Genomic DNA, 9873 nt, shown 5'->3' on the forward strand with positions numbered 1-9873 from the left:
CTCTCTCTCCAATTCATTTGTATATATTGAATAAAGTTGGACTCAGAGGTCAACCTTGTCTCACTCGCCAATTAATTTCTAAACTTTGAATAAAGTTGAACTCAGACTGCAACCGTGCCTAACTCCCCAATTAATTTTCTAAATGTTGAATAAAGTTGGTCTCAGACTGCAACCTTGTCTCACTCCCCAATTCAAAATAAGGAACGCTTCATGAATTTGCGCGTCATTCCACTGTAGACTGAGCTTCTCTCAGCCAGCAATTCCCCTCCTCCGACGTGTGAGGAAAATGAGGAGCGCTTCACGGATTTGCGTGTCATCCTTTCGCAATAGGGGCCATGCTAATCTTCTCTGTATCGATCCAATTTTAGTATATGTGCTGCCGAAGCGAGCACAATACAAACCTAGGAGAGGCCCTCATATATAGGACACAAGCCCTCTGATGGTTCTGGTCATGGTTGGGGTCAAACAGGGTTCAAACTGACCTTCAGACCCTCAAAAACCACCCCTAGAATATTGCTGTGATGTTTAAACTTTATTTGTCGATGTAGAACTTGAAATAGAATTGACTTTTGATTTTTTTTTAAATGATCTCAGACTAAAATGTAGTTTAAAAACGAAGCCTTTTATGATTCACAGGGCTCTTGGTCTCTAACCCCTCACCTGCTGCTTTTAGTTGCTCCTCCCCAAGTCTTTGTTCCCCTCCCTCGACCACTTCCCACCCTTCCCCCGTTTTCTGCAACATGGCCTGGCCAAAGATACGTATAACTAACTCCCCAATTAGTAGAGGGAGAGAGAGACAGTCTGAGTCTGACTTTGATGTCTGTTTAAATGTTGTGACATTCAAGTTTGTTATGTTTAATACAGCTGGACTAAAATTTAAACCCTGTCTCTCTCTCCAATTCATTTGTATATATTGAATAAAGTTGGACTCAGAGGTCAACCTTGTCTCACTCGCCAATTAATTTCTAAACTTTGAATAAAGTTGAACTCAGACTGCAACCGTGCCTAACTCCCCAATTAATTTTCTAAATGTTGAATAAAGTTGGTCTCAGACTGCAACCTTGTCTCACTCCCCAATTCAAAATAAGGAACGCTTCATGAATTTGCGCGTCATTCCACTGTAGACTGAGCTTCTCTCAGCCAGCAATTCCCCTCCTCCTTAGACTGAGAAAAATGGGCAATTTATTTCTCCGGTCAATCTTCTCTGTTTGGTTCCAGTTTCTCGACGTGTGAGGAAAATGAGGAGCGCTTCACGGATTTGCGTGTCATCCTTTCGCAGGGGCCATGCTAATCTTCTCTGTATCGATCCAATTTTAGTATATGTGCTGCCGAAGCGAGCACAATACAAACCTAGGAGAGGCCCTCATATATAGGACACAAGCCCTCTGATGGTTCTGGTCATGGTTGGGGTCAAACGGGGTTCAAACTGACCTTCAGACCCTCAAAAACCACCCCTAGAATATTGCTGTGATGTTTAAACTTTATTTGTCGATGTAGAACTTGAAATAGAATTGACTTTTGATTTTTTAAAGAATGATCTCAGACTAAAATGTAGTTTAAAAACAAAGCCTTTTATGATTCACAGGGCTCTTGGTCTCTAACCCCTCACCTGCTGCTTTTAGTTGCTCCTCCCCAAGTCTTTGTTCCCCTCCCTCGACCACTTCCCACCCTTCCCCCGTTTTCTGCAACATGGCCTGGCCAAAGATACGTATAACTAACTCCCCAATTAGTAGAGGGAGAGAGAGAGAGTCTGAGTCTGACTTTGATGTCTGTTTAAATGTTGTGACATTCAAGTTTGTTATGTTTAATACAGCTGGACTAAAATTTAAACCCTGTCTCTCTCTCCAATTCATTTGTATATATTGAATAAAGTTGGACTCAGAGGTCAACCTTGTCTCACTCGCCAATTAATTTCTAAACTTTGAATAAAGTTGAACTCAGACTGCAACCGTGCCTAACTCCCCAATTAATTTTCTAAATGTTGAATAAAGTTGGTCTCAGACTGCAACCTTGTCTCACTCCCCAATTCAAAATAAGGAACGCTTCATGAATTTGCGCGTCATTCCACTGTAGACTGAGCTTCTCTCAGCCAGCAATTCCCCTCCTCCTTAGACTGAGAAAAATGGGCATTTATTTCTCCGGTCAATCTTCTCTGTTTGGTTCCAGTTTCTCGACGTGTGAGGAAAATGAGGAGCGCTTCACGGATTTGCGTGTCATCCTTTCGCAGGGGCCATGCTAATCTTCTCTGTATCGATCCAATTTTAGTATATGTGCTGCCGAAGCGAGCACAATACAAACCTAGGAGAGGCCCTCATATATAGGACACAAGCCCTCTGATGGTTCTGGTCATGGTTGGGGTCAAACGGGGTTCAAACTGACCTTCAGACCCTCAAAAACCACCCCTAGAATATTGCTGTGATGTTTAAACTTTATTTGTCGATGTAGAACTTGAAATAGAATTGACTTTTGATTTTTTAAAGAATGATCTCAGACTAAAATGTAGTTTAAAAACAAAGCCTTTTATGATTCACAGGGCTCTTGGTCTCTAACCCCTCACCTGCTGCTTTTAGTTGCTCCTCCCCAAGTCTTTGTTCCCCTCCCTCGACCACTTCCCACCCTTCCCCCGTTTTCTGCAACATGGCCTGGCCAAAGATACGTATAACTAACTCCCCAATTAGTAGAGGGAGAGAGAGAGAGTCTGAGTCTGACTTTGATGTCTGTTTAAATGTTGTGACATTCAAGTTTGTTATGTTTAATACAGCTGGACTAAAATTTAAACCCTGTCTCTCTCTCCAATTCATTTGTATATATTGAATAAAGTTGGACTCAGAGGTCAACCTTGTCTCACTCGCCAATTAATTTCTAAACTTTGAATAAAGTTGAACTCAGACTGCAACCGTGCCTAACTCCCCAATTAATTTTCTAAATGTTGAATAAAGTTGGTCTCAGACTGCAACCTTGTCTCACTCCCCAATTCAAAATAAGGAACGCTTCATGAATTTGCGCGTCATTCCACTGTAGACTGAGCTTCTCTCAGCCAGCAATTCCCCTCCTCCGACGTGTGAGGAAAATGAGGAGCGCTTCACGGATTTGCGTGTCATCCTTTCGCAGGGGCCATGCTAATCTTCTCTGTATCGATCCAATTTTAGTATATGTGCTGCCGAAGCGAGCACAATACAAACCTAGGAGAGGCCCTCATATATAGGACACAAGCCCTCTGATGGTTCTGGTCATGGTTGGGGTCAAACGGGGTTCAAACTGACCTTCAGACCCTCAAAAACCACCCCTAGAATATTGCTGTGATGTTTAAACTTTATTTGTCGATGTAGAACTTGAAATAGAATTGACTTTTGATTTTTTAAAGAATGATCTCAGACTAAAATGTAGTTTAAAAACAAAGCCTTTTATGATTCACAGGGCTCTTGGTCTCTAACCCCTCACCTGCTGCTTTTAGTTGCTCCTCCCCAAGTCTTTGTTCCCCTCCCTCGACCACTTCCCACCCTTCCCCCGTTTTCTGCAACATGGCCTGGCCAAAGATACGTATAACTAACTCCCCAATTAGTAGAGGGAGAGAGAGAGAGTCTGAGTCTGACTTTGATGTCTGTTTAAATGTTGTGACATTCAAGTTTGTTATGTTTAATACAGCTGGACTAAAATTTAAACCCTGTCTCTCTCTCCAATTCATTTGTATATATTGAATAAAGTTGGACTCAGAGGTCAACCTTGTCTCACTCGCCAATTAATTTCTAAACTTTGAATAAAGTTGAACTCAGACTGCAACCGTGCCTAACTCCCCAATTAATTTTCTAAATGTTGAATAAAGTTGGTCTCAGACTGCAACCTTGTCTCACTCCCCAATTCAAAATAAGGAACGCTTCATGAATTTGCGCGTCATTCCACTGTAGACTGAGCTTCTCTCAGCCAGCAATTCCCCTCCTCCTTAGACTGAGAAAAATGGGCAATTTATTTCTCCGGTCACTACCGGCCAATCTTCTCTGTTTGGTTCCAGTTTCTCAACGTGTGAGGAAAATGAGGAGCGCTTCACGGATTTGCGTGTCATCCTTTCGCAGGGGCCATGCTAATCTTCTCTGTATCGATCCAATTTTAGTATATGTGCTGCCGAAGCGAGCACAATACAAACCTAGGAGAGGCCCTCATATATAGGACACAAGCCCTCTGATGGTTCTGGTCATGGTTGGGGTCAAACGGGGTTCAAACTGACCTTCAGACCCTCAAAAACCACCCCTAGAATATTGCTGTGATGTTTAAACTTTATTTGTCGATGTAGAACTTGAAATAGAATTGACTTTTGATTTTTTAAAGAATGATCTCAGACTAAAATGTAGTTTAAAAACAAAGCCTTTTATGATTCACAGGGCTCTTGGTCTCTAACCCCTCACCTGCTGCTTTTAGTTGCTCCTCCCCAAGTCTTTGTTCCCCTCCCTCGACCACTTCCCACCCTTCCCCCGTTTTCTGCAACATGGCCTGGCCAAAGATACGTATAACTAACTCCCCAATTAGTAGAGGGAGAGAGAGAGAGTCTGAGTCTGACTTTGATGTCTGTTTAAATGTTGTGACATTCAAGTTTGTTATGTTTAATACAGCTGGACTAAAATTTAAACCCTGTCTCTCTCTCCAATTCATTTGTATATATTGAATAAAGTTGGACTCAGAGGTCAACCTTGTCTCACTCGCCAATTAATTTCTAAACTTTGAATAAAGTTGAACTCAGACTGCAACCGTGCCTAACTCCCCAATTAATTTTCTAAATGTTGAATAAAGTTGGTCTCAGACTGCAACCTTGTCTCACTCCCCAATTCAAAATAAGGAACGCTTCATGAATTTGCGCGTCATTCCACTGTAGACTGAGCTTCTCTCAGCCAGCAATTCCCCTCCTCCTTAGACTGAGAAAAATGGGCAATTTATTTCTCCGGTCAATCTTCTCTGTTTGGTTCCAGTTTCTCGACGTGTGAGGAAAATGAGGAGCGCTTCACGGATTTGCGTGTCATCCTTTCGCGATAGGGGCCATGCTAATCTTCTCTGTATCGATCCAATTTTAGTATATGTGCTGCCGAAGCGAGCACAATACAAACCTAGGAGAGGCCCTCATATATAGGACACAAGCCCTCTGATGGTTCTGGTCATGGTTGGGGTCAAACAGGGTTCAAACTGACCTTCAGACCCTCAAAAACCACCCCTAGAATATTGCTGTGATGTTTAAACTTTATTTGTCGATGTAGAACTTGAAATAGAATTGACTTTTGATTTTTTTAAAGAATGATCTCAGACTAAAATGTAGTTTAAAAACAAAGCCTTTTATGATTCACAGGGCTCTTGGTCTCTAACCCCTCACCTGCTGCTTTTAGTTGCTCCTCCCCAAGTCTTTGTTCCCCTCCCTCGACCACTTCCCACCCTTCCCCCGTTTTCTGCAACATGGCCTGGCCAAAGATACGTATAACTAACTCCCCAATTAGTAGAGGGAGAGAGAGAGAGTCTGAGTCTGACTTTGATGTCTGTTTAAATGTTGTGACATTCAAGTTTGTTATGTTTAATACAGCTGGACTAAAATTTAAACCCTGTCTCTCTCTCCAATTCATTTGTATATATTGAATAAAGTTGGACTCAGAGGTCAACCTTGTCTCACTCGCCAATTAATTTCTAAACTTTGAATAAAGTTGAACTCAGACTGCAACCGTGCCTAACTCCCCAATTAATTTTCTAAATGTTGAATAAAGTTGGTCTCAGACTGCAACCTTGTCTCACTCCCCAATTCAAAATAAGGAACGCTTCATGAATTTGCGCGTCATTCCACTGTAGACTGAGCTTCTCTCAGCCAGCAATTCCCCTCCTCCTTAGACTGAGAAAAATGGGCAATTTATTTCTCCGGTCAATCTTCTCTGTTTGGTTCCAGTTTCTCGACGTGTGAGGAAAATGAGGAGCGCTTCACGGATTTGCGTGTCATCCTTTCGCAGGGGCCATGCTAATCTTCTCTGTATCGATCCAATTTTAGTATATGTGCTGCCGAAGCGAGCACAATACAAACCTAGGAGAGGCCCTCATATATAGGACACAAGCCCTCTGATGGTTCTGGTCATGGTTGGGGTCAAACGGGGTTCAAACTGACCTTCAGACCCTCAAAAACCACCCCTAGAATATTGCTGTGATGTTTAAACTTTATTTGTCGATGTAGAACTTGAAATAGAATTGACTTTTGATTTTTTAAAGAATGATCTCAGACTAAAATGTAGTTTAAAAACGAAGCCTTTTATGATTCACAGGGCTCTTGGTCTCTAACCCCTCACCTGCTGCTTTTAGTTGCTCCTCCCCAAGTCTTTGTTCCCCTCCCTCGACCACTTCCCACCCTTCCCCCGTTTTCTGCAACATGGCCTGGCCAAAGATACGTATAACTAACTCCCCAATTAGTAGAGGGAGAGAGAGACAGTCTGAGTCTGACTTTGATGTCTGTTTAAATGTTGTGACATTCAAGTTTGTTATGTTTAATACAGCTGGACTAAAATTTAAACCCTGTCTCTCTCTCCAATTCATTTGTATATATTGAATAAAGTTGGACTCAGAGGTCAACCTTGTCTCACTCGCCAATTAATTTCTAAACTTTGAATAAAGTTGAACTCAGACTGCAACCGTGCCTAACTCCCCAATTAATTTTCAAAATGTTGAATAAAGTTGGTCTCAGACTGCAACCTTGTCTCACTCCCCAATTCAAAATAAGGAACGCTTCATGAATTTGCGCGTCATTCCACTGTAGACTGAGCTTCTCTCAGCCAGCAATTCCCCTCCTCCTTAGACTGAGAAAAATGGGCAATTTATTTCTCCGGTCACTACCGGCCAATCTTCTCTGTTTGGTTCCAGTTTCTCAACGTGTGAGGAAAATTAGGAGCGCTTCACGGATTTGCGTGTCATCCTTTCGCAGGGGCCATGCTAATCTTCTCTGTATCGATCCAATTTTAGTATATGTGCTGCCGAAGCGAGCACAATACAAACCTAGGAGAGGCCCTCATATATAGGACACAAGCCCTCTGATGGTTCTGGTCATGGTTGGGGTCAAACGGGGTTCAAACTGACCTTCAGACCCTCAAAAACCACCCCTAGAATATTGCTGTGATGTTTAAACTTTATTTGTCGATGTAGAACTTGAAATAGAATTGACTTTTGATTTTTTTTTAAATGATCTCAGACTAAAATGTAGTTTAAAAACGAAGCCTTTTATGATTCACAGGGCTCTTGGTCTCTAACCCCTCACCTGCTGCTTTTAGTTGCTCCTCCCCAAGTCTTTGTTCCCCTCCCTCGACCACTTCCCACCCTTCCCCCGTTTTCTGCAACATGGCCTGGCCAAAGATACGTATAACTAACTCCCCAATTAGTAGAGGGAGAGAGAGACAGTCTGAGTCTGACTTTGATGTCTGTTTAAATGTTGTGACATTCAAGTTTGTTATGTTTAATACAGCTGGACTAAAATTTAAACCCTGTCTCTCTCTCCAATTCATTTGTATATATTGAATAAAGTTGGACTCAGAGGTCAACCTTGTCTCACTCGCCAATTAATTTCTAAACTTTGAATAAAGTTGAACTCAGACTGCAACCGTGCCTAACTCCCCAATTAATTTTCAAAATGTTGAATAAAGTTGGTCTCAGACTGCAACCTTGTCTCACTCCCCAATTCAAAATAAGGAACGCTTCATGAATTTGCGCGTCATTCCACTGTAGACTGAGCTTCTCTCAGCCAGCAATTCCCCTCCTCCGACGTGTGAGGAAAATGAGGAGCGCTTCACGGATTTGCGTGTCATCCTTTCGCGATCGGGGCCATGCTAATCTTCTCTGTATCGATCCAATTTTAGTATATGTGCTGCCGAAGCGAGCACAATACAAACCTAGGAGAGGCCCTCATATATAGGACACAAGCCCTCTGATGGTTCTGGTCATGGTTGGGGTCAAACAGGGTTCAAACTGACCTTCAGACCCTCAAAAACCACCCCTAGAATATTGCTGTGATGTTTAAACTTTATTTGTCGATGTAGAACTTGAAATAGAATTGACTTTTGATTTTTTAAAGAATGATCTCAGACTAAAATGTAGTTTAAAAACAAAGCCTTTTATGATTCACAGGGCTCTTGGTCTCTAACCCCTCACCTGCTGCTTTTAGTTGCTCCTCCCCAAGTCTTTGTTCCCCTCCCTCGACCACTTCCCACCCTTCCCCCGTTTTCTGCAACATGGCCTGGCCAAAGATACGTATAACTAACTCCCCAATTAGTAGAGGGAGAGAGAGAGAGTCTGAGTCTGACTTTGATGTCTGTTTAAATGTTGTGACATTCAAGTTTGTTATGTTTAATACAGCTGGACTAAAATTTAAACCCTGTCTCTCTCTCCAATTCATTTGTATATATTGAATAAAGTTGGACTCAGAGGTCAACCTTGTCTCACTCGCCAATTAATTTCTAAACTTTGAATAAAGTTGAACTCAGACTGCAACCGTGCCTAACTCCCCAATTAATTTTCAAAATGTTGAATAAAGTTGGTCTCAGACTGCAACCTTGTCTCACTCCCCAATTCAAAATAAGGAACGCTTCATTCCACTGTAGACTGAGCTTCTCTCAGCCAGCAATTCCCCTCCTCCTTAGACTAGGATGGGACATTTATTTCTCCGGTCACTACCGGCCAATCTTCTCTGTTTGGTTCCAGTTTCTCGACGTGTGAGGAAAATGAGGAGCGCTTCACGGATTTGCGTGTCATCCTTTCGCAGGGGCCATGCTAATCTTCTCTGTATCGATCCAATTTTAGTATATGTGCTGCCGAAGCGAGCACAATACAGACCTAGGAGAGGCCCTCATATATAGGACACAAGCCCTCTGATGGTTCTGGTCATGGTTGGGGTCAAACAGGGTTCAAACTGACCTTCAGACCCTCAAAAACCACCCCTAGAATATTGCTGTGATGTTTAAACTTTATTTGTCGATGTAGAACTTGAAATAGAATTGACTTTTGATTTTTTAAAGAATGATCTCAGACTAAAATGTAGTTTAAAAACAAAGCCTTTTATGATTCACAGGGCTCTTGGTCTCTAACCCCTCACCTGCTGCTTTTAGTTGCTCCTCCCCAAGTCTTTGTTCCCCTGCCCCGACCACTTCCCACCCTTCCCCCGTTTTCTGCAACATGGCCTGGCCAAAGATACGTATAACTAACTCCCCAATTAGTAGAGGGAGAGAGTCTGAGTCTGACTTTGATGTCTGTTTAAACATTCAAGTTTGTTATGTTTAATACAGCTGGACTAAAATTTAAACCCTGTCTCTCTCTCCAATTCATTTGTATATATTGAATAAAGTTGGACTCAGAGTGCAACCTTGTCTCACTCGCCAATTAATTTCTAAACTTTGAATAAAGTTGAACTCAGCCTGCAACCGTGCCTAACTCCCCAATTCAAAATAAGGAACGCTTCATTCCACTGTAGACTGATCTTCTCTCAGCCAGCAATTTGAGTCTGAGGAGCTATATTGTCTGTAGTCTATAAGACTACTGGTAGGGTAACCCATGGTAACCCCATGGTAGGCGGTTCTGAGGAACTATATTGTCTGTAGTCTATAAGACTACTGGTAGGGTAACCCCATGGTAGGCAGTTCTGAGGAACTATATTGTCTGTAGTCTATAAGACTACTGGTAGGGTAACCCCATGGTAGGCAGTTCTGAGGAACTATATTGTCTGTAGTCTATAAGACTACTGGTAGGGTAACCCATGGTAGGCAGTTCTGAGGAACTATATTGTCTGTAGTCTATAAGACTACTGGTAGGGTAACCCATGGTAGGCAGTTCTGAGGAACTATATTGTCTGTAGTCTATAAGACTACTGGTAGGGTAACCCCA

At 42.3% G+C, this 9873-nt stretch overlaps 10 non-coding genes across 10 annotated transcripts; all 10 read right to left on the bottom strand.

Annotated features, from left to right (window-relative positions):
- Positions 1 to 282: 282 nt before the first annotated feature.
- On the bottom strand, positions 283 to 392 carry LOC139568966 (U6 spliceosomal RNA). The gene has a single exon (XR_011673806.1). It is a non-coding gene; the product is annotated as a U6 spliceosomal RNA (small nuclear RNA).
- An 842-nt stretch (positions 393 to 1234) lies between these two features.
- Positions 1235 to 1341, bottom strand: LOC139568958 (U6 spliceosomal RNA). Its single transcript, XR_011673798.1, has one exon. It is a non-coding gene; the product is annotated as a U6 spliceosomal RNA (small nuclear RNA).
- An 841-nt stretch (positions 1342 to 2182) lies between these two features.
- On the bottom strand, positions 2183 to 2289 carry LOC139568959 (U6 spliceosomal RNA). The gene has a single exon (XR_011673799.1). It is a non-coding gene; the product is annotated as a U6 spliceosomal RNA (small nuclear RNA).
- Positions 2290 to 3066: 777 nt separating this feature from the next.
- On the bottom strand, positions 3067 to 3173 carry LOC139568960 (U6 spliceosomal RNA). The gene has a single exon (XR_011673800.1). It is a non-coding gene; the product is annotated as a U6 spliceosomal RNA (small nuclear RNA).
- An 852-nt stretch (positions 3174 to 4025) lies between these two features.
- LOC139568961 (U6 spliceosomal RNA) lies at positions 4026 to 4132 on the bottom strand. The gene has a single exon (XR_011673801.1). It is a non-coding gene; the product is annotated as a U6 spliceosomal RNA (small nuclear RNA).
- An 842-nt stretch (positions 4133 to 4974) lies between these two features.
- On the bottom strand, positions 4975 to 5084 carry LOC139568970 (U6 spliceosomal RNA). The gene has a single exon (XR_011673810.1). It is a non-coding gene; the product is annotated as a U6 spliceosomal RNA (small nuclear RNA).
- An 843-nt stretch (positions 5085 to 5927) lies between these two features.
- Positions 5928 to 6034, bottom strand: LOC139568962 (U6 spliceosomal RNA). Its single transcript, XR_011673802.1, has one exon. It is a non-coding gene; the product is annotated as a U6 spliceosomal RNA (small nuclear RNA).
- Positions 6035 to 6886: 852 nt separating this feature from the next.
- Positions 6887 to 6993, bottom strand: LOC139568943 (U6 spliceosomal RNA). The gene has a single exon (XR_011673784.1). It is a non-coding gene; the product is annotated as a U6 spliceosomal RNA (small nuclear RNA).
- Positions 6994 to 7770: 777 nt separating this feature from the next.
- Positions 7771 to 7880, bottom strand: LOC139568971 (U6 spliceosomal RNA). Its single transcript, XR_011673811.1, has one exon. It is a non-coding gene; the product is annotated as a U6 spliceosomal RNA (small nuclear RNA).
- An 833-nt stretch (positions 7881 to 8713) lies between these two features.
- Positions 8714 to 8820, bottom strand: LOC139568964 (U6 spliceosomal RNA). The gene has a single exon (XR_011673804.1). It is a non-coding gene; the product is annotated as a U6 spliceosomal RNA (small nuclear RNA).
- Between the last annotated feature and the right edge of the window lie 1053 nt (positions 8821 to 9873).

The sequence above is a fragment of the Salvelinus alpinus genome, chromosome 2 (assembly GCF_045679555.1).
Source record: "Salvelinus alpinus chromosome 2, SLU_Salpinus.1, whole genome shotgun sequence".
NCBI lineage: Eukaryota > Metazoa > Chordata > Actinopteri > Salmoniformes > Salmonidae > Salvelinus > Salvelinus alpinus.